Genomic DNA, 21,733 nt, shown 5'->3' with positions numbered 1-21,733 from the left:
AAGGAGCACAAAAGTGTTGTTTTAAAATGCAGAGCAAAAGATCTTATACAATTTGAACAATTTAAAAGGATGACCAGGATATGAGAGCTATTTGGTAGGGCCTTTCAGGGGGGCATCACGGCAGGAGAAGGACCACAAGAGAAGTAAAGCAACATGAACCACAGGGTACAAAGCACATAGAGGTGAGGCAGAGCAACACAAGTGCGGGTAGAGGGTGAGAAGCACCTGCGTGAGGGAGTAGCAGAGTATGGAGAAAAGCACACAGGCAGATAACTGGAAAACACATGCAGTCCACTGGAATGCTTAAACACATAAAAAAATGCAGCTCTCTAAAATCAAGCAGTGGAAGCATAGGAGCCAGCCAATCAAAGGAATGGTGAGGAGACTATGCACCACGGGAGGGACAAAAACAAGACTGACGAGCTGGGACACAAATATAAAGCAGGCAAATAACAGTGACAGTGAAGCCAACCAGTGAGTAAGCAATAGGCAGACTGTAAACCCTGCATGTCCTTGGTAATCCCACAATATGGGGGTAATTTTGTGTTTGGCGGGCGGCCTTTTACGCCCGCCAAACTCAAAATTCCCCCCATATTGTGGGATTACCAAGGACATGCAGGGTCAGGTTGCGCCAGTGCGGCTGCCTTCCCGTGGGCCCCTAACAAGTTCCCCGCTGGGTCAGCGGGTGGAAATGGTGTTTCCGCCCACTGGCCCAGTGCGGAACAGCCCACAACATTGACACCGGCTCATAATGGAGCCGGCGGCCATGGACAGTGAAAAGTGCAACAGGCTGTCCATGGGGGACCCTGCACTGCCCATGGACAGCGCCGTCACACCAGCTTTTACATGGCGGTGCAACTGCCATGTAAAAGCTAGTGGAGAGGGGCCTCGTAATCCCAGGGCGGCACTGCATGCAACGCTGCCCTGGCAGATTAGGACCGCTGGTCCCTCCTGTGGAGGGGAAACTGGTGGTGCTGGTGGTCCGACCGTGGCAGAACCACCACGGTCATAATGTGGTGGTCCGACCACCGCCAAATCGGTCGGACCACGGCTTTGGCGGCGGTCAGACTGCCACTTTGGCCCTGGCAGTCTGTACACCGCCAGGGTTGTAATGACGGCCTATGTCTTTTTGCAACCAGTTTGTGCTGTCTAGTAGGTTCAACCTAAACAGATTATGGGTATTATGTGTAGAGTTTTTAAAACAATTTGCTGACTCTGAAAGTACAGGTATGTATGTGGGTGTCAGTGCTTAATTTGTAAATAAAGAGGTGCATGTGCTCAAAGCCTTTCTCTTAAACACGAGGCTGCTGTAATTAAATCTGCCAGCACTGAATACTGAGGCAGCGTAATCCTGAAGCCATCTTGGGCCTCTTCAATCCATTTACGGCCACCCCTGCCCTTTCAGCTCATCCTGCAACTTTCTACTTTCTCCCTCTGTGACGCTTTTAAGTTTTTCCTTCTTACGTCTTTCCCATATGTGTCTTTTGCTCGCAGCAAATGCTTGAGGCATAAGAATAAGCCCCGGCCCTCACAAATAAGTGCCGGTGCTCAGCACCGGAAACAACAAGCACAAATTAAGCACTGGTGGGTGTGTAAGAAGGAGATATTTATGTAACACGCATCTAGCCAAAAGGCATCAGAGTGATGTACAGGCTTAAAAGCAAAGACAGTCAGCAGCTGATAGGAGATGTAGCATAATTGTAGATTTATACTGTATCATCATGTAGGGCACATTAAAAGGTGCATTTTCAGCCTTTTCCAAAATTGGAGCAGGACTGTGGCAGTCCTAATAGTTCCTGGGACATCATTCCATATCCATTTCCACACCCTTTACACTTCTGCACCTCTAGTCTCATGGTGTGCTGGTTGCGGTTAAGCTGACAGGCACTAGAGATGGTGAACTTGTCAAACATGTAGATGGATGAGCCAGTCATGATGGCTTTGTAGATGATGCAGCTCATTGTGAAGATGGGGTGGGCCTGCATTGTGAGCCAGGGTTCTGATATTAACATATTTCTTCAGGCCCTTAATAATCTCTTTTACAACATGTAGGATGCAATTAACGGGGCCAGCTAGGCAAGAGTCGAGAGGTAACCGCACCTTCACCAGTCACATTACGTTTTTAAAAGCACAGGACGCTTTGGAATGCTTCCAGTATAGCAACAAAACAAGCTGCTGTTTAGGACAATGCACGTTTTAGTCACAGTCTCTGTGTCTCCTTATTTTTTTCATTTATTTTGATTATATTTATAGCACAGACCTAGCCCCTGGGCCATAGAGTATTGCTCAGTGAAAATGTGAGAAAAACAAAATGAAGATTATGTTGACGTATTTAATGGGAAATCCTATGCATGAGAATATACATTCAATGGTCTTTTAAACATAGGTAACTTTCCTTCCCATCAATCTCATTGTTTATCTTCCATTTTATTTTTCACATATTTATAGCTTTTATGATCTATTTACATTTATAGCCACTTAGTTTTATCTATGTCTTTTTAAGCTACTACCATATTTTAATTCTTCATGGTAGACTCAATTACATAGAGGTCTTGTTTATTCCTTCTATCTCCGCTTACACTTTTGTACGGGTGGTACAGAGCACTGCCACTCTGTTTTGACCTTTTTCAATTCAGTTCTAGCCTGAATATGTCTGCCAAAGTGACCTTTTCCTAAAGGACATATCCCAGTCTTAATGTCAACATGTCATCATTGGAAGCAACCATCTTCTCCACTCCTCTCCTTGCACATCCAAACACTTTCCCTTCCAAAGATGTCTGCCTTTATGTAACGGTGAGGACATGTCTATTCCATTTTATTCAAATTATTATCTGCAGCTTGGCCAACTCACTCCATGGCACAACCTATGAACCATACAATGGTTCACCCCCCTCTGACAAGGGGATGAGGGAATGAGAGGGATGCATGGATTGTCTACGTTTGCACCCTCCCAAATAGAATCCACATCACAAAAACAAACAAGACACACAAAAAGAGGGTCAACGCCATTGAAGTACCCTAATTCTTGGGGGAGGAGGGGTTTCTTGGGTCCCTATATGGCCTATGAACTGGATAGGACCAATATACGTGAGATAAATCAACAAAACTTGTAAACAGTTAATAAATGTAAAGAATGACCTAACACACCCCTGGGTGCCATTCCTCATCATTGACCATCCTTGTTTTCCAAAGAATCCACAAATGGTGGACAAGCTTCCCATGTTCACAGGAAGCATTTATGGATGGAGGGTGGGGAATGGGGTCCAGACAATGCAGAACAACAATCACTGTTTCCGCCTCACAGGGGCTACATTTAGGCCCTCATTACAACCCTGGCGGTCAGTGATAAAGTGGCAATAATACCGCCGACCGGCTGGCGGTAAGTACCGCCAAATTATGACTATGGCGGTTAGATCTCCGAAAGACAGCCAATGTACCACACCGACCGCCAGGGCGAAAACAACAGTCACCACGACGGTAGCTGCCTACAGCCAGGAGGAAGACAAAGTTCTGCCCACCATATTATGACATGGCAATCCGCTACCTTTTCCGGGGCGCTACCAACGCCATCAAAAGCCTGGTGGAAACACGTGCAGTGAAAGGACTCACCATTGGAGACACAAGGAAAAACCGCGCTGCCATGGAACCCGAACTGCAAGTAATTTTGATGATCTTCTACATTATGTTCCACCACGAACACCAATGCCGGTGAAGACGACGATGGTGAGTACAGCCGCCTAGCACACAAGGGAGTGGGGGAGGAAAACCAAAGTGACACACACACGCACAACACGCACTCCATACACACACACCATACACACAACCAGTTGCACAAGAAAACAATTTATCCCCGTAAATCGTCTAAATATTGCAAGGACAACAGGAATTGACTAAAGTGATTGTAATATGATCAACACAAAATTAATAATACGTTTTGCCAATCCAACAGATATGTACAAATGTACAAAAAAGGGACACTGCCCAGTCCTCAGTTCACAGGGGCCACATGGCCGCAGGGCAAAGTCCAAGGCCCCACTCGTTACCTGCACCAATACGGAGAGAACACTGCAGAGGCATCAGTTGGCAAAAGGCAGGCACCTCAGGGGGAGCAGGCACCTCAGCCAGATGCGTAAACAAGACCACTGGTTCTGGAGGGGGCAACATGCCCTGTGCTTGGTCCTGGGGAGTGCAAGGCCACAGTTTCTCAAGTGGGTGTCTCCCACACTGGTTCTGGAGGGGGCATCAAGCCCTGCGCTTGTTCCTGGGGAGTGCAAAGCCACAGTCTCTCAAGTGGGTGTCTCCCACACTGGTTCTAGAGGGGGTAACATGCCCTGTGCTTGGTCCTGGGGAGTGCAAGGACACAGTCTCTCAGGTGGGTGACTTGCCCACTGGTTCCGGAGGGGTAAACAAGCCTTGTGCTTGGTCCTGGGTAGTGCAAGGCCACAGTCTCTCAGGTGGGTGACTTGCCCACTGCTTCTGGAGGGGACAGTCTGCACAGCAGCCCATGGAGGATGGACGGCTGCACTGTGGTGGTGGTGGTGGTAGTGAGAGGCTCCTGCTCAGCCCCTGCACCCTGCGATGGCTGCACTGTGGTGGTGGTGGTGGTAATAGTGGAAGGCTCCTGCTCAGCCCCTGTAACTTGCAATGGCTGCACTGTGGTGGTGGTGGTAGTAGTGGGAGGCTCCTGCTCAGCCCCTGCACCCTGCAATGGCTGCACTGTGGTGGTGGTAGTGGGAGGCTCCTGCTCAGCCCCTGCACTCTGCGATGGCTGCAATGTGGTGGTGGTAGTGGGAGGCTCCTTCTCAGCCCCTGCACTCACTGATGGCTGCACAACCACGGCTGGCGGTGGGGGCTCTGTGACAGCTGCTGGTGCAGGCTCAGCTCCTTCTCCTTCTTGTTTGCTGGCGCAGGCTCCTTCCCCTTCTTGCTTGCTGGTGCAGGCTCCTTGCCCTTCTTGCTTGCTGGTGCAGGCTCCTTCCCCTTCAGTATTTGTGGCCTGGAATCCTTACCACCACGAGTAGGTGCTGATGGAACTGGGCCCGTGGACTGTTTGGCTGAGGTGCTTGGATGGGTTCTTGATACCCTGGCCATACGTGCAGGACAGGGGGGAGGGTGGGCGAGGCAAGAGGTCAATGGTGGAAAGGAAAAGCTTATTAGAGACATTGGGGTGGGAAGAGGGAGAAGTAATGGGAGTGGAGGATGAGGGAGTGGTTGTTGGAGGTGTTTGTCTTCTGGATTTGGGTGAAGGTGCATGGGTTGTATGCTGTTGTGAGGTGGATGGCTGTTGGGTGTCTGAGTGCTTGCGTTTGTGTACTTTAGGAGGGGGGACAGACACGGTGGGCGAGGACACAGAGGACATTGTGGAGATGTCTGCCAATAGGGTGTGTGTTCTGCTTGGTGTTTTGATGATGCAGGTAGTGGATGATGATGTAGTGCATTCAGGTGTGAGTGTGGACGTAACTGGGTGGGAGGAGGAGGGGGAGGGGGAGACAGTGGACATAGTGGATGTTGGTGTGTCTGCAACTGGATGGTGTTTGTGTGAGTGCCTGAGGGATGAAGTGTGGTGCTTGTGTTTGCCTGTGACACTCTTGGGTGTTGTCTCGTGTGCATGCTCGCCTGGCTGTGTGCTTGGGATGGGTTAGGGATGAGGAGAATGGGACTCGGAAGTGGAAGTTGGAGGGGGGACGGTTGAAACAGGGACAATGGCTGCCATCAGAGAGGAGGCCAGAGCCTTGATCGATCTCTGTTGGGCCACCAATCCACCATGAATGCCCTCCAGAAATGCATTAGATTGTTGAATCTGCGATGCCAGCCCCTGGATGCATTCACAATGGTTGACTTCCCTACATAGATGGATCTCAGGAGGTCAATAGCCTCCTCACTCAGGGCAGCAGGGCTCACTGGGGCAGGGCCTGAGGTGCCTGGGGCGAAGGAGATGCCCACCCTCCTGGGTGTATGGGCACGGGCAACTCACTGAGGGGCTGCTGGGAGGGCTCTGCTGGTACTGGGGGTGGCGGCTGTACCCGTAGCTTCGGTGGTCACAGAGGTGTCTGCCACCACCAGGGAGCTCCTATCGGAGGAGGTATCGGAGTCTGTATTGTCCCCTCCAGTCTCCGCCGTGGTACTCCCCTCGCTCTCCGTCCCACTGGTGCCCTCAGCGTCGGTGGACTTTGCCTCCAGGGTCCTGTGGGATGCAGCTCCCTCAGTACCGGTGCCTCGGCCAGATGATGCCAATGCACATAAGGTCAGGATGACAAAACAAGGAAGGGGGGAGAGAGACAAAGGAGACACTGGATCAATGACTACACCAACACCACCGTTGGCGTACACAGCACCCTCACACACGGGATACAGGCCTTCGCACTATGCATTGCACTACCAGTGATATTGCTTGCCATCAAGGCATGAGGAGGAGCACACACCGCCAACTGAAGCACACCTGGGACCCACGCAGCCCTGACCAGTAGTGGATGCTAACAAGCTAGGTAGGCAATATTTCCCCTTCAGACCCTTAGCCACCAGAGGACCTACACTGCTATGTCTGGCCTGGCCTAAGGGTACTCACTGACACACACCCACCACCTGGATACCACCCCACCAGGCGTAAGATGTAATGATAGCCACTATACTCACCCCCTTATGGCTGCTGTGTTGCCCTCAAGCACCCATCCAGCCCTGGATAGGACACCACCAGTATGCGGGCCATCAGGGGGAGTCAGGGTTCGATGGGCACCCCTTCCTAGTTGGGAGGCCATCCCCAGCTGGGCCTCTGTGGTCTTCCGTTCCCAGCGTCTCAGGTCCTCCCACCGTTTGCGACAGTGGGTGCTTCGCCTGCCATAGACCCCCAGGGTCTGCACCTCTTTGGCGATGGCATGCCATATACCCTTCTTTTGATGGGCGCTGCCCTGCAAAGGCAATACAGACAGGAGAACACCATTAGACAAACAGTCCAGCCAGTTATACAAATGGCCCACCATACCCGTTTACAGCACTATTGGCACACAAATAGCCCAGCACCCAATGTGTAACCAGCCCGGAAGATATCCCTCCCCCCTTACACGATGCCTTCACACACACCTCCATACATGCATGTCACATGCATCGTGCCCACAATGTAATCACCTGTTGGTCTGAAGGCACATATAGCAGTCCATACTGGGGTAGGACCCCATCTACCAGTCTCTCCAGCTCCTCAGAAGTGAAGGCTGGGGCCCTTTCCCCGGTCAAACGGGCCATGGAAGGTTCCAGACACAGGTCACAGCAGCACAAGCAGTGTAGGTCCTCTTCTATGGAAGGTCAGGAAACAAGTGAGGAATATGATAGGATTACGTCCGCAGCGGTGCATACCGCCACCGCCGGCATAGATCACAATTGGCCACTGTACCACATAGGGCCCAATTTTAACCAATGAGGAATTGCATGGCACTTCCCCACCGCCTACCGCCATGGCACACAACGTCAGTGGGATTAACTCACTTCCACCTGTCCCTCCACACAGGACAGGCAGACGCCATTTCAGGGGGTGGGAAGAGGCCTATGGAATAATGCTGTGTCACAGGAGAAATAGGCACATACTGTACAGATCACACTGAGCCATTTCATGAATACAGATTGAAAACTCGTGTTGTGGCTCCATTGTTCAGTTTGTGACAGGCTTCTTACTCTTTTGTCCCTTAGATTCCTACTGCTGAGGATGAATAGGAGATGGAGACATACCCCTGTGTACAGACCCCTGGTGGACTTGGCTACAATAGAGGACAGGCACATAATACTCACCTATAGACTGGACAAGGCCACAATCACACAGCTGTGTGCACAATTGGAGCCAGACCTGATAGCTGCTATCTGTAACCCCACTGGGATCCCCCCTCTTGGGCAAGTTCTATCAGTGCTCCATTTACTGGCAATTGGTTCTTTCTAAGTGACAGTGGGCTTGGCAGCTGAAATGTCACAGCCAATGTTCTCAATAGTGCTGACAATAGTCTTGTCTGCCCTGATAAAACACATGTGCAGCTACACTGCATTCCCCCAGATTGAGCATTTGGCCATTGTAAAGGCCGAGTTTTATGCAATGGGACATATCCCCAATATAATTGGGGTGACTGACGGAACACATATTACATTTGTCGTCACCCCCCGCCAGAATGAACAGGTGTTCAGGAATCGTAAGAGTTTCCACTCCATGAATGTGCAGATGGTGTGCTTGGTGGACCAGTACATCTCCTACGTCAATGCTAAATATCCTGGGTCGGTGCATGATGCCTTTGTCCTGAGGAATAGCAGCATCCCAAATGTGATGGGCCAACTACAGAGGCACAGGGTGTGGCTAATAGGTGAGCCCTGGTTCCCACCCAGTATATGTTTGTGTATGTGTATGGTATTGGCCATATAGGATAGTGTGTGGCTAAATGTTGTCCCTCAATATTTGCAGGTGACTCTGGTCACCCAAACCTATCATGGCTGCTAACCCCTGTGAGGAATGCCAGGACAAGGGCAGAAGAACGTTATATTGAGGCACATGGGTGAACCAGAAGGATAATTGAGAGAACCTTTGGCCTCCTGAAGGCCAGGTTCCGGTGCCTCCATCTAACAGGTGGATCCCTGTGCTACTCACCCAAGAAGGTCTGGCAGATAGTAGTGGCATGCTGCATGTTGCACAACCTGGCCCTCAGACGCCATGTCCCTTTTCTGCAGGAGGAGGAGACTGGAGATGCCCCTGTGGCAGCAGTTGACCCTGTGGACAGTGAGGATGAGGAGTCAGAGGATGAGGATGAGGACAACTGTAATCCGCCAGTACTTCCAATGACACACAGGTGAGACAGTGTAACTTTACATTTCAATGACTTTGGTTGTATTCTGTGCAGCATTGGCATGCTGGTATTTCCCAATTCTATGCCCACTTACTGTTCCCTCTGGCTATTCATTTAGCAGATGTTGGTGATATGACAAATACTCCTGGTGTGATCACAACAGCCAGCTACAGGTCATTAATGCTATGCTCATTCTAAGTACAGTTCATTTGCACTGGTTGTACCTGTTTTAATCAATACATATTTGAAATACATGACATACTCGAAATCGATTTTTATCAAAGGGTGTTTATTGAAGTGCTAACATTTAGGGGGAAAGTGCAATGGGATGGGGTGATGATGGCAGAAAGTCCACGGTATTGTTCCAGTCTGTTTGTAGCACATGTGCATTATCAAAGAGGACATAGGAAGGGGCGCAATGGCAGTTCAAGGTGGACAGGGTGACTGAGTGGGACACAATGGGGGCACAATCAGGAGAGTCTCATTTCCTGACGGGGTATTGGCAAGTGTCTCTGTCTTCTGTCTGGATCGCAGGGAACGTTTGCGGGGTGGTTCACCTTCTGCAGGGGGGGCAGTGCTGGTTGCCTGTGAATCCTGTGTTGGGGCCTCCTGGCCACTAGCGGCAGTGGAGAGTGAAGGCTGTTCAGATGACTGGCTAGTGGCAGGGGCCCGTTGGTGTGAGACTGCCTCCCTCATAAAGTTGGCGATGTCTGCCAGCACCCCTGCTATGGAGATCAGGGTGTTGTTGATGGTCTTCAAGCCTTCCCTGATCCCCTGGTACTGTCCCTCCTGCAGCCACCTGTTCTCCTGCATGCTGTCCAGGATCTGGCCCATCGTGTCCTGGGAATGTTGGTAGGCTCCCAGGATCTCAGAGAGTGCCTCCTGGAGAGTCAGTTCCCTGGGCCTGTCCTCCCACTGGTGCACAGCAGTCCTCCCAGTGTCCCTGGTGGCCTGTGCCTCTATCCCCTGAACTGTGTGCCCACTGCCACTGACCCCAGGTCCCTGATTGTCTTGGGTGCGAAGTGTAGCCTGGGGTCCCTGTACAGGTGGGCACACTGCTGATTGACGTGTCCTGGGGACAGAGGTTTGGGTACGCTGCGTGGGTGCTGTGGTGTTGTTTCGTGATGGGGGAGGCTCTGTGGTGGTCTGTGACTGGGCTTGGGTAACTGGCTGTCCAGTGGTCCCTGATGGGCCAGGTAGATTGTCCAGATCCTGAAGACCAGAGTTACTGTCATCACTGTGAGGCTCTTGGGGGACTGGATAGTGCTGGCACCTCCTCTCCGGTGACATTGGCTCGGGTACCTGTGGGGATGTAAACAATGTGTTATGGTTAATGTGTATGACATATTGTACATCCCTGGCTTCCCCTCTATGGTTGGTGTTGCCCTGCCAGCTTTTACTTGTGTATGTTGGTGTATGGTGGGACTGTTAGTTCTCTCTGCTATGCATGCTTTAGTGAAGAGTGTCCATGCAGGGCTGCGGGGGGTTTCCATGCATTGGTACAGCATGCAGGGCTTGGCATTAGGATTTAAGAGATGTGATGGTGGAGTGTGTGGGATGTAGTGGAGTGATGGGAGTGAGGGTGAGGATCTGTGATGGCATGCAGGTAGGGGGGTGATAGTTGTTGAAAGTTGATTTACCAGAGTCCAGTTCTCCTCCGACTCCGGCCAGGCCCTCAGGATGCAGTATTGCCAAGACTTGCTCCTCCCATGCTGTGAGTTGTGGGGGAGGAGGCGGGGTTCCACCCCCAGTCCTCTGGATAGCAAGCTGGTGTCTTGCTGCTATGGAACATACCCCTGTAGGTCGTTCCACCTCTTCCTGATGTCGTCCCTTGTTCTTGGGTGCTGTCCCACGGTGTTCACCATTGTCCACGATTCTCCGCCATAGCTCCATTTTCCATGAAATGGATATCGGCTGCACCTGTGCTCCAAATAGCTGTGGCTCTACCCTGACAATTTCCTCCACCATGACCCTTAACTCCTCCTCTGTGAAACTGGGGTGTATTTGTGGTGCCATGGGTGTTATGTGAAGTGTGTTGGAGAGGGTGTGCTGGGTAATGTTTTGGGGGTGTGATGTGTAGTGCGTGAGTGGTATATGGGTGTGAGTGGTGAGTGGCTCCAGTTGGCTAGGTGGTCTTGGTGTCAGTCTCGTGCCAATGAATTGTAATCATAAAGGGTTGTGGGTAATGTGGGTGTGTGGGTGTGGTGTGTGTATGGGTGTCAGGTGTGTATTGTTTGAATTGTCCAATGTGGTGTTGTTTTGTCTGCGGGTGTTCATTGTGAGCGCGGTGGTAATGGTTTACTGACGTTCAATGCCAGCCATGGTGATTCGTGGGTCATAATGTGGTGGGTGTTGTTCTGTTGGCGTAACGGTGTGAGTTTTGATACCACCAGTTTATCACTGACCTTTGGTCTGGCAGACTTGTGTCTGTGGCTGAATTCTGTCGGATTGGTGTGTGTGTGTGTCATAATATGGTGAACGGATATCCGCCGCCGCCGTGGTAAATTGGTGGCCGTCAGCGTGTTGGTAAACAGGATTTACCGCCAATGTCATAATGAGGGCCTTAGTCTTTTGAGAAAGCAAAAAGATAGTTAAAAACTGAAGGGATGCAGAGGAGTGATTATTACTACCCTATCTAGCAGTTCAACATGTTTCAGCCTGTGGCCCCGTCCAGGGTTTGTGGCTTTTGTCAGGACCAGGTATTGCTACTTTTAGGTCGAGTGCGCAAGGACTTTGACCTGTTGTAAGTATTTTGGGCTTTTAACCATGCCCACCTCACACCCGTCACTCTCATTCGTTTGTGGGCTTGCCTTTCAAAAATCACTTGAAGTCATTGGTGAATGCTTTACATTCATCCCACCTTGGGACGGTTTGGTTACCGACTTGGACACCGACCGTGTTACAGGGATAATTGCACGATTGCTGATATACTTCAGTGTGGGCGAACTACTTGTTTCCTTTGTCTGCGCGTCGTGGCTGCTATGGCGCTCACAACACTCAGAGTGGAAACTCGATCAGTGCTATTGCTTTTACGTTATATGCACTCTGATCTGCTTAGTACACGTTCTTTGCAGCAGGCATATAACCCTGTGTGCTACCTTAGGATGACGGACTGGGGCCACAGCAGCACTGCACCAAAATTCTCCAATGCAACAGTGGCTGCTATGGCGGAAAGGGGAAATTTGTGCCGTAGACATAAGGACCGAACCAACTTAGGTAATAAATGAAGAATAACTTAAATATAGCCAAAGAATGACTGACGTTTATTATTAGTTTTACTACGAACGAATGTTTTGGTAGTATTATGACCGTAGTTAATTTAACACCTTAGCAGCTTCACACTATAATCTAGTTTATTATTATGAAAGTTTAAGTAACAGCTTTTGTATGGCTCTTACCACAAAATATTTCTCAGACCACCTACCTCGTCCACACGTGTACGCCGTTCTATCCACGTGTACACCCAAGGAGATCTTACTTTAGGCACACAAGCATCTACCAATGAAAGAATGAAAGATTTACTGTGCATGGCGACAATGCTGAATCACGTGTTAAGTACGCTAAGTTCTCTTGGCCCTACATGATCTATTCGGCGATTTCCAAACCAATTTTTGCAAAGAGATCAACGAACTGGAAGCGACTCAACTGTCAAAGCAACAACTTCAGTAAGGTCCGAGATCGCACATTGTAAGTTAAAGGAACGGTAGGAAAGAAATGCTGTTGCACCACCGGTGCTCTGAAAAGTGAATTGTTCTGTACTTAATTGCTGTTGCAGTGTGTCAAAAGGAGACTCCGTTGGTCTCTCTTTGGCCTGTCGGATGCGAACGCTTAGCCTAATCGAGCTAATTGCCGCCAGTTACACTGCTGGAGAGGTCAAATACCGAATGAATGTCCTGTAGCACACCTGTCATTAACCCATATGTAAACAACGCATCAATAATAAAAAAAACATAAAAGCCATGGAGAAATAAAGTTGCCTGTACCAACTGCCAAGTAAAAATGTTTTGCACCTGGGAGTAGTTTGTGTTTTAAGGGCCTTGTTTAAAAAAATGGGCACTTTAGTTATATGCAGGGCCACTGGAATTATATGGCAGAAAGGACCAAACTATGCGTCAGGGTTGACCAATTAATGTGGCAACAAAAGTTCAGGTATGCTTTTTCAATGCCATTAGCTCCAACTCAAGTAAATGCGAGATGGCACAAACACAATCAACACTCAGTAGGCGTACTCATAATACCCAATTTTCTCTTCCTGCTGGATACTAGGATGCTTCTTCATTCAGCACACATTATTATATTGTCCTGTTATAAAGAAACATAGAGTAGAATTAGGTGAAGGACATGAAGGACAAACAGGAACTGGTAAAACTCGAAGACAATGCTCCTTGTTGCATACTGAATTCCAGCTATAAGTGAAAGCCTATGCAGCACTCATAGTAGCTATACTGCACTCCACTGTAACCGAGTGAAGAAAGGTGAGTAGTGATAGCCAGGAATGTATGCATATGTAACATATCATATATGGCACCACATACCCTAAGCTTAACTTGGGCAAGACTTATGGAGGAGTACGACGAGGATGGCCTTGTAGTCACACACCATATGAGCCTCAAACAAGTACGTGAGCGGATTATATCACAGATAATGGTAGAAGGACCCAAATGGTATAGTGAAATCCCTGGCACTTACTTCGTCAAAGGTTGCGCTCTGCCCTTTCTCCTATTAATGAGTCTTTCGCCTCCCAACAGTATTTGTGGGAGGAGCAGCATGTATAAATTGAATTTTTTTGGGCCGTCCAGTGTTATTTGCGTCAAGGCAGAGTCATGTGGTGCACAAGGCTAATGGGAACCGTAGACCTGCGTATCCTGCATGAATGGCAGTGGGCTTATGATCTTGTAGCTAAGCGATTAAGGGGGAAACATTTTGAACAGGAGGAGGTCCTGGGACATTACAAGATGGAGAAAAGGGTAAATTGGAATGAGAAGTACCACTCTTCGTTATGCTCTGTACATTTACATGAATTGCATATATTAATGTACCTGAGATGTGCTATACATGTGTACATAGAATCAGTGTTCTTGGGAGTACCACCCTCCATTATGCTCTATAAAAATCACACAGATTACATATATGGAGGAAGCTTAAATAGGCTATTCATGTACACATAGTCAGTGTTCTGGGGAGACATTTAAAATATTTAGAAAAAATATATGGGAAATGGGTTATACTTCACTTTATGATAATGTACTTCTCCAGGTAAGGGGAAGCTAGAAAAGGAAGAGTGACTTCTTGGGGTACAGATAAACTGCTGAATTAAGGGAAGTGAGACACCACCGCTGTCACAAAGGCCAAATGAGCTGTAGCCATGGAATACCATTGTTCAATCCTCCAATGTGGGTTTTGAGGCGAAATACCAGTTTTGCCCTATTCATTAACATCTGCAGAGTATCACCCTGACGGCAAATGGACACCTTCTCAAACACTACCCAGCTGATGTAATCTTCTGTGTGTTGAGTCTCAACAAAATGGTTAATCATCTGGGTCACACTTTTCTTGCACCTAGCGCTATACCCGTGTCCGTTGATCCTGATGCAGACCTTGTGTGGCGTCATGGCCGTATATCTAACACCACAGGGATAAGTGAACATGTGCACCATGTTTTCACTACGGCAGTTAGTGTGGGTTTTAAGGATACAGGGACAGCTAGTCCCTATATTAATGTCTTTATAGACCTTGACAAATTTGTAAACTGAGCACCTCCCATAGGGGTAGAAGCCTGTGGGAAGCCCCATAGTGTCATAGTATGAGACGGACCCTGTTTTAGGTGTTTAGTATAAACTAGGTGATCCATAATATTAGTGCCCCTTTTAAAGGAGAAGACAGAGAGGGTTTCAGTGGTTGCCTGCATTCCACAGTATGTTCTAATGTTTAGATATGATTTTTTAAATGTATTTAAAAGTGTGGAATAAGTAATTACACATATTAGTCTATCAGATGGAGACTTAGGGACACTTTCTAGTGGGGAGTCCCTGTTGTTGCAAACTCGTTTCTTTGCACTCTTGGTTATTCTTTCAGGATATCGTCTAACTGTGGGCATATTGGTTAGGACATTTGCATGCTCATCAAAAGTATTAGTATTGGAACAATTCTGTTCAATGTGGAGATATTGTCCAAATGGAAGGTTCTCTCTCAATGATCTAGAGTCAAAGCTAATGAATTGTAAGAGGCCATTCTTGTCACTTGGCTTTTCGAAAATGTTTGTAACAAATTTGTTGTGGGGGCTCGCAATTGACCAAATTTTCATGAGACCCTCGCCTCCCCTGATTCCTAAGAGCCAGAGCCACAGATATCAGAAGTTGTAGGCTTAAGATATGCCTGAGAAACATCATGGTATACGGTTATAACAAAGAAGAGTGAGTACATTAGACTTACCACATATGTATTGTACGATGACAGCAGGGATCTGACAACAAATAAAAAGGTCCTAATGAAGACTAGGACCCGTTAGGGCAGTGAGGGCTGAAACATGTTGACCATTCAAGTGTGATGCTATGGACAGTTAGCAGGACTGGATAAGATCACCACTTCACTTTTTTAACCTTCCGCTATACTTTTTTATTCACATTAAATTTCACTGTTAATATATAGGAGGTAATTTTCGATTTCACTGCACAAATCCCTCTAGTAGCCTCCCAGATAGAGGCAGCACTCACCTGGAGAAGCAAGTACCCAGGAGCGGAACCGAATGTTGACACCACCCAATAAGACACCACAGTGGTGATCACTTACGCCACCTGTGGTAATTACTGGTTGAGGGTTTCGGGACAACACCTAAGGGACCCTGGCTTTCTATACCAGTACAGTTAACTCTCATTATTGGTTGATAACGTTACCCTTAAGGAAGCTGAGTGAAGACTTCCTTTGCTTCTATCTCCCTCAGTGTGATATCTGACGTCAGAACCAGTCTCCCTAATGTGGTACTCAGTCTCCACTGGCCTTTCTCCGTTCGAGCTCACACTATGCTAGGAAATTCATTTAGTAACTTACTTGTGCATTGCATCAATCCTGCATTCGATCCTTGGACTAAACCCACTTCAGTACTTCGTTTACAGAATCTACCATCTTCCATAGAAAGTCATCCACTGTGCAGCTCAATCTTACATATAATTTACAATCTCCCACTGCTACCTTGAAACAGAACCATCTCAGGAGGACAGTGCCACACCAAGAGCTGGAACTTCACCAGACAAGAGACTAAGAATTATAAGAAGGAAAAAAACAAACGGCAGTCCTTCTCCATCTGTGGGGGAAATGTATGGAATATAGACATCAGAGTTGCACCAACACTCCTACAGTTCAGAAGGAAATTGAACACTCTTGTCTTTAAAGCACATTACTACCCTACAAGATAGGAAAATACTTGACTCTAGCTTTGGTGCAAATGATCTTGAATCATATAGCAGGGCCCTCAAGCTTGTTAAACACATTCTTATCTCTATAGCTTGGCTTGTGCTACACAAGTACCGCCACATATACATACATAAAGTGACCAACAGACTTTTTGCTGCTAATGCCTATTTTTCACTTGTTTAGGTGAGCCTGGGCAGATGGCTATACTCGAACCCCAACCACTACCCAATTCTCACGTACCAGGTTTCTCCCTGGACACCAACCTCGCCCTCAAGAAACTCATCACAAGAAACCCAAAATGTCCTGGTAAAAATTATCTTTATGAAATAAAATGAAAAAGAGCAACTTCAGCATGTTCAAACCCCATACTCTTGCCATGGATGGTTTCAATGCCATGCTCCACTGCTTCCCACACTCCACTCTGCCCCCCCATGTACACACTCAGCATACCTCCTCACGTTCCTGAAGAGTTACGAACAACACTCCCAGCCAGATGGAACTCCCCTGACTGCCCTTACCAGCTCAGGCCATCGTAAAACTACCTGCATCATCTACACAGCTATCAAGGACATAACCCCTGCCTGCCTGACTGATAAGCTCATCACGTTTAGTCATTTCTTGTACACCCGAGGACAGACAAATTTTGACTGGAGATGAGGAAGTGCAAAAAACCCAAGGCATCATGTCTTCTCTATTTATGCTCTCATGATTTCGAACAAACCTTCTGTATCTATCAGGACCAGCACAAGAGCTGAAGACACACATCTTCAAAGGGCACTACGTCTTGATGAAATAACAGGCCATCCCCACTCTCAGACATCCAGCTTCTCCTCCAATCACTTACTGACTGTATCTGTGTCCTATTAACTTAGCCATCCTGAGATGTTTTAGCTGGCACTGTGGCTCCTGGTAACATTCCATCAGCAATAAAGAAAGGTCACAGGACAGGGGCCAGATGTTGGGCAGGCAAATACAGAGAAGACACATAAACTTTAACATATATACAGCCAGTTAAATGGTAGGAGGCGGCCACAGGGCTTGCGTTTGTGTGGTGTAGATAGGTAGATAGATAGATAGATAGATAGATAGATAGATAGATAGATAGATAGATAGATAGATAGATAGATAGATAGATAAAAAGGTATAAAAAGTTTATCAGTGAAATGCTGAGGATGGGAGACAAAGTCAGATAAGGAGAATGAAAAAAAGCAAGAGGAAAAGTGAGGCCCATGGAGCAAGGAACATGCCAAAAAAGAAAAAAACTGAAGAACGGGAAGAACTGAAGAGTAACAATAGTGGAGCAGAATTAGACCACCATAACAATAGCCAATAATTCCAATAGTGCCCCGTGCAGACCTACTGTTTCTACCAATGCTTTTGCCCTAAGTGAAATATCTTGGGACAGAAAAACACGGTGGCATGTACGCACATATGTGTCAGCACACATATGCATGTACATGTCATGACATGGATGCTATTGATTTATTTTAATTTATTTTCCTTTTCAAAGTTGCGGAAACTAGTGTTGGAGCTATAAAAAAATTGTACAGAAGGGCATTTTGTAAAAAAGAGCATCACGGCTGCAAATTGCAGCTGCCGCACCATCTAAATACTTTTTTAAAAAAACAATCGGAATTCAAAGGTCCGTGAAGCAACTCAGAAATGAGTGCAGAAGTCAGCAAAGCAACATAAGAGACAGAGAAGAGCTTAGAAGGGGGGAATAAAAATAAATAGTAAAAAAAAAAAAAGACAGCCAGGGTGGGGTGGTGCATGGCAGCTTATGAGCTAAGGGTGAGAGGAAGCAATATGGGGCATTAGAGGGGCATATGAGAAGGGAAGCAGCACAAAAGGGGGCGAGCAATAAAACACATGTTCTACCATGAAGCGCTGAAAGGAAAACAAAAAAAGTCGTTCCCTGAATGTGAGCAGTATAAGGGAACATCCAATCAAAATGATGGTAAAGAAACTGTGACCTAGGGGAAGGGCAAACACAAGAGAAAGAAAATGCCCTCAATAAGAAGTAAGCAAATGAAAATGACAAAAATGCCAACTAATGGTAAGCACAGTCTGGCCCAAAGCCTACTGTAAGTATTGACATTGACCAATATAGAACTTTGGCAAGAGTTGAAAACTGCCTGTAGGAAAGACCTAAAAGGGCTGTTGAGGTGAAAAAGAAAGAGAAAATAGGTGTCAAAATTGACGGGAGAGTAACAAAAGAATGAGAAAGTAACAAGAGAGGAAGAAAGCAAATAAGTATGAAGAGGCACGGAAAGAAAGTGCTGGGAGAGGAGAGTGAGACAGGAAAGGAAGAATACATGCAGGAGCTAGGAAGAGGGATAAATGAATAGAAGGGAAGGAGTTGAATGAGGAAAGGAAAGGGGGGCAGAAGGAAAGGAAAGGGAAGTCTGTGAGGGAGGACAGAATGTGAAAGGATTGACATGAAACGAGGCATGAAAGTAAACGAAAACAAATAGAACAAAAAAAAACGCGTGAGCGACTTGTAAAGAAATGGGCATTAGAGAAAATGGCTCTTACAAGAAGAATTGATGAGAAGCAAGGCCAATGGAACACAGGGAGTGGCGAGATAGAGAAGGGACGGAAGATTTGAGGAGGGAAGCGGGGGGCGAAGTGCTGTAGGAATCTCAGTGGAGACATCAATTTAAGTTCAAGGGAAGAGGCCGAGCTGTGGGGCCATAAGGAATCACTTTCGGGAGGAAAGCTATAAAGCAACAGAGTGTCCCGGAGGGGAAGGGTTGCGGGGTCGGTCCCAGAGCTATTAAGACCAGTCCCGGAGGGAACGGGGATGGCACCAGATCATAAATCCCCAGCTTTGATCAGGAGGGAACGGACGGGATGGGGCGCGCGTGCAAGTGGGAGGGGAGGGGCGGGCGCCAGAGGACGTCCATGCTTTCAGGCGTTCTGAAACAAAAATATACAGTGAACGCTCCCCGGAGCGTCGTGGGCTAGGGAGACACCTTCCCCAACGGACTCATTAGTATAGCAATTGTGCTAACTTCTGGAGACAACTAAATAAAATGTATGTACAACTATTTTGTTTTGTTGACTATTGTAGCATAATAATGCTCACGTTTTAAGGAAAAGTTTGGGTCGACTCCTGAAAGTTACAGCGAAGTTCACCACATAGAAGATCTAGGTTCTTATTCCTTGACTGATTTATCCAAAGGTGATGACTGAAACGCCGCCACAGACAGTGCACTTACCGCCCATCACACCACCCATGGTGGGACTAGCACTGCAGCACAATTACAGCGGTTTTCAGAAATATAATAGCAGTGAAAAAGCGAGTCTACCGCTTGGCCTAACAGGATGAGGAACCATTTCATCCCCTAAATTTGTGAATCAATTGCTCCATCTGAATGTAGAGTGGGCGAGTCACAAGAGGCGCAGCTATCAATAGTTCAGCAGGAGGAGTGGCACAGGGTCTAGGGCCGTGGGGCAGGGTGGGGTGCTTCACCTGAATTAATGGCTATTCTTTGCTACCAAATCAGGAATTAGCTCAATGTCCTTGATTGCATGGGGGCCTGTTGCACTCATGCCAGGTCACTGGTGATTCACACTATGGGGGTCATTCTAAGTCTGGCGGGCGGCGGAGGCCGCCCGCCAGACTCCCCCCTCCAAAATACCGCTCCGCGGTCGAAAGACCGCTGAGGGTATTTTGGGATTTGCCCTGGGCTGGCGGGCGACCGCCAAAAGGCCGCCCGCCAGCCCAGGGCAAATCATCCTTCCCACGAGGACGCCGGCTCAGAATTGAGCCGGCGGAGTGGGAAGGTGCGACGGGTGCAGTGGCACCCGTCGCGTATTTCAGTGTCTGCATAGCAGACACTGAAATGCAAAGTGGGGCCCTCTTACGGCGGCCCCTTCAGTGGCCATGCCATTGGCATGGGCACTGCAGGGGCCCCCAGGTGGCCCCGCGGCACCCCCTACCGCCATCCTGTTCCTGGCGGGAGACCCGCCAGGAACAGGATGGCGGTAGGGGGTGTCAGAATCCCCATGCTCCGCCGCCATGGAGGATTCACAAGGGCAGCGGAAAACCGGCGGGAGACCGCCGGTTTTCCGCTTCTGACCGCGGCCGAACCGCCGCGGTCAGAATGCCCTGCGGGGCACCGCCGGCCTGTCGGCGGTGCTCCCGCCGACCCTGGCCTCAGAATGACCCCCTATGTATAGTAGAAGTAGATCTGTGAGCAACCACCATCAAAAAGGTGGCAGATTTTTAGGTTATGCACTATTCCTAGCAAAACGCAACAAACTTGGGCAATGTCACCATGACTGACCTAGTCATTTCACTAATTGGACAGTAATCAGGTCAATGTAACCACAATGAGACATACATGCATTGTATGTGAGTTTTGAAGGCTTCACCACCACTGACGGAATATGGCCAAAGTAATTATAACCTGCCCAGTCTTGACATTAACAGGACAGAAACCACTGTCCGACCTGTGCTTCATAAGATTAAGCTATCTTTCGATTTGGAGTCACCTATATAGACGGCAATTAAGGGTAATCCAAGGTAGCAGCTAGTACTGCTGGCTTGCCTTTTGGTACCCTAGTAGGTGTTTTTGCTACCCTTGATCTCAGGTTATGAAGACAGCAGCAGGGTCATGTGCTCTGTTTACTTTCTGACGTTTTTCACTCCTTGTTCCTATTATAGTAACAGAGAAACAAACAAAGAGTTGTTTTTGGGTTAAAGTCTGGTTTAAGGATTTAACTCTGTGATGTAATAGACTGGCTACAGGATGCCTCTTCTGCTACACCTGGCATTTTGGCATATCAACATTAATGGCCATCAACCTATAATGGGAGGCTATCCAGTACAATTGTTGTCACAAGGCACAGGTATTTTTTGATTCCAACTGGTAGACCACAGAATATTGGGTACATTAACCTACAATGACCCCAGACTCCAACCAGGAAGTACCAGGAAATGCTAGCAGCACAGAAAGGCTGAAATCCTTTGAGGCCACTACGAACATGAATATGTTAATTTGTATTAAACGTTTATATTAATATATGGGACTTAATCTTATCTCATAAAATTAGTCAAACAGAAAAAACTGTTCTTATTTGATGACATTACTTAAATCATCGGGTGTATTCTGCATCCCTTCAGACTTCCAAGTGTCTCACTCAGAGTAGAGTCCTACCAGCCTCTTCAGCTTGCCTAGCCTTTTGAAAAATGCTGTTGTTGAAGACCCGTTTGAAAGTTATTTGAGCAGTGGCATTGTTGAGAAGACATGCAGTAGGTTCTTCACTTTTAGAGGCGCAGACTCATATCTAATTGTGCCATTAGATTTTACCATGGTGGTCAAGAGAATTTGTCATCCAACTGAAATACACCGATGGTGATAGCCATAGTTTTGTTTTCATCTTTAATTACTTGGATGCACACATGAGGTTGCATGTTGCCCCACTGTCAAAGACGAGAGTCCCTGAGTGGGACAATCTGTAGCTCTTCAGAATCTGTACTTTTGATATGGGACAATCCGAAGCTC

Source organism: Pleurodeles waltl, chromosome 9 (genome assembly GCF_031143425.1).
Source record: "Pleurodeles waltl isolate 20211129_DDA chromosome 9, aPleWal1.hap1.20221129, whole genome shotgun sequence".
NCBI lineage: Eukaryota > Metazoa > Chordata > Amphibia > Caudata > Salamandridae > Pleurodeles > Pleurodeles waltl.
Note: the sequence above shows the minus strand (reverse complement) of the source record.